This window comes from Rousettus aegyptiacus, unplaced genomic scaffold (assembly GCF_014176215.1).
Source record: "Rousettus aegyptiacus isolate mRouAeg1 unplaced genomic scaffold, mRouAeg1.p scaffold_m13_p_15, whole genome shotgun sequence".
Lineage (NCBI taxonomy): Eukaryota > Metazoa > Chordata > Mammalia > Chiroptera > Pteropodidae > Rousettus > Rousettus aegyptiacus.
Genome location: NW_023416290.1, coordinates 56804544 through 56807712, shown reverse-complemented (window position 1 = coordinate 56807712; position 3169 = coordinate 56804544).

The following is a 3169-nucleotide window of genomic DNA, read 5'->3' as shown; positions in this document are numbered from 1 at the left end:
CCGTTTTTTCTGATTACTATGAGTTCCTGAACTAAAGGGTATTCTTGGGGCCCCCCAAATGCCATGTTTAAATGGTCATTTAAAACACATATGCAGTAGAAACCCACATGTGTCCTGCGAAGCCTGAATGATATGCTGTCTGGCCCATTACAGAAAACTTTAGCCAACTCGTGCAGAAATGTAGCAAATAAATCACCGACGTGATGTCATACAGTGAAATCATAACAGTTAAAGCGGATGAACATTGATATAAAATCTCAAACTGTTTTAAGTGAAAAAAAGTAAGAGAAGGATAATACATTGCGATACCATTTATGTAACTGAAGCTACCGTTATGAGTAAATGCATGTTTAAAACATAGACACCCCCACAGGGAGGATGCCCATGAACTTCAGGATAGTGGTGAGCTCTTGGGGGGGGTGGACATAGAATAGATGGTAAGACTTGTTGGTCACGTTATCATCCTTAAAAAGTAACTCGGAAAAAATCAGGCCTCCTAAAACAAATGAAAATATACTAACATTTTTTAACATTTCCTTAAATCAGCTTAGCTCAGAATTACAGAATGATTGTATTAAAGACCTCAGCTCCTTCAAATTCCTCCTGCTCTAAGTTAAGAAACTGGCCTTGGTAGGTGAATTGCCCAAGGTCATGCTGAATTCTTATTTATTCAAAGAGGCCTTCTGTAGGAGGTGTGGTAGTCCTGGCAGGTTTAGTTACTTTGAACTGTGGAAGCTTGAAAGCTGACTCTAAACAAAGGCACAAAGGGCTGCTTCCTACGTTCCACAGACAGACCCAGTTCTCTTTCAACTTTGTGAATGTATAAATGGAAGAACATTGAGAATTTAGGTTAGTAAGAAAAAAAGAAACTCTAGGAATTCATACAACTAGCTCTTTTCTAAATAGGAAAGCATTATTTTCTCAGGGCTTAACTTCCTTTATGCTGGGGCTGCTGCCAACTTGACTGTCGGTCTGCAGCGAAGGCAATATACTTAATTTGTATTTCTCCTAAAAATATCTTTGCTCTTTGTAGCCATAGATATGCTAATTTTAGTGTCCACTGATGTCTGGAAGATTTTAAAAGTATTAAAATGTAAGTGCCATTAGGATCTTAAGTAATCAAATAAGAAAGTGGTTTTTATTAACTATAAATTAGAGTAAAAGTGGTCCTACTGATATCAGCCACACATAACTCCGATTTCTAGCATGTAAAATCTAGTGACAGCTTCCCTACCTGTATCCCAGGAGTTTCGGGGGGACTCGGATGATGAAGAATGCCCAAAGAAAGCCCTCTAAGTGTTACAATACTATGTAAATGAGTCTTATTAAAGTATCACTATCACCCCCGACAGTGATGACACTCACGTGGGCCAAATGTAATTGTGACGGGAAAAAGTAACACTGTCTTTGGTTTCCTGAGACCAAAGGTGACTTGTGTCAGCTATAAATAAAAGTAATTGTCATTCAGCTAGTGTTTTTTTTTTGTTGTTTTTTTGTTTTGTTTTGTAGCCACATCAGGTTATATGAGAGATGAGAGAATAAGACATAGATTCTGCCCTTTTGTTTCAATGTAGCATTTATTGAGCACCTGCATGCGTTCGGTGGAGGGAAGCTAAGTACTTCATATATTAATTGTCCTCACATTTGCCTGACAAGGTATTATTCCTTCTTTTCTCTACGGAAACAGGCTCAGAAAAGTTAACGTAAAATCCAAGAGGTCCAGAGCTAGCATTTGAGCCCATTATTTCTGGTTTCATGCTTCATGAAAGCAACAGGGAAGCTGGGATCTTTGTGTTGAATAGTCTGGTAAAGAGAAATGATAGTATAGGAGATAACGTGAAAGAAAACACTGGTATGGACCGCACCAGTCGGGGCGACGTCGGGAAGCAGGCGGGTCTTGAAGGAGGCCCACGGGACAGCTAGGGTTTGGTGGGCGAAGGAGGATGAGCGTGGTTGGCGAGGGGAAGTGATGACTGTGCGCTTTGCTGGGTGCCCTGCCTCATCAGGCCAACGTGTCTCGGAGGTGAGGACGCTCGTCTCCAAGACACTCATCATCATGCTGGTTCTAGCAGTCATTTGGTCCCAGGACAAGGAGTGGGTAGGTGAATGGGGATGTTACTGAGACAGCGTGGAGATGGCAACCGATTTTTTAAAAATCTTTTTAAAGTGGGTGCTGAGACGGTGGCCGGGTCAGGGTTTGGAAACACTAGGACAGGGTTCGGTGGACGCGGATTCTGCCTCCCCGCTACGTGGTTCGCCGATGATGTGCAGTTACGTGAGCCTCGGTCACCACATTTGTCCTGCCTTTTGGGTTGTGGGTATAAAATTGTCAGTATAGACATACTGTGGAAAAGACAGATGGACGCAGATGACAAGCTTCATTTTAAAGCAGCACTGGCATCATCGCTACTGCTAAGGCTGTGAGAGGGAGTTTAGCATAACGTGATCAAATGCGATTTTAAAGGCTTTCCCCCTAACTTTAAAAGGCTTGTAAAATAGGTATTCATACTTTTTTGGTCGCTGTTGGCAGGGATTTGTAAAGAGAACTAAACATGACCTCGAAGCCAAACTTTTGTAATAAAAATGGTAACTGGAGCCAGGAGCACCTCGTTGTGGACCAGGGCACTGTGCGTGCTACACCTGTTGGGTTTCCATGTTTTTAATAACACAAACGAAAGTGCGGGTGGTGAATTCCTCTACCTGTGCCTTCTCTGCTGGTCGCCACGGTCAGGAGGGTGTGTGCGCCACCAAGTAAGTACGTCCCTGCCTCCTCGGTACACCGCACACCGCGTTTACCTGTGCCGCAGTGTTTCGCAGCATTATAACCCACATTCCACCAGCCAGTTCCGGCGTATCTCCTTTCTCACACAGGGTTTTCATGATCTAAACTCACCACTGTTGAGACTCACCGTCCTGTGGAGAATGAAGCAAAAACAAGACCCTCTCTAACACCTCAGCCTGAGGATGAGGCTCCGACTCCTCCGTTCAGAATAGACCGCCCCCTAGACCAGAGGCTTTTAGCTATTATTTATAGTGGCATTTAGCCTTTAAAAAGTAACCTCCTGCCAAAGCCCGGTGTGTAAGGCATGTGCGAGCCCACCTTTACTCTCATCTGCGGCCACTACCCTCAAAGCACCCTCCAGTCCAGCCGTCCCGAACCACATTGAGC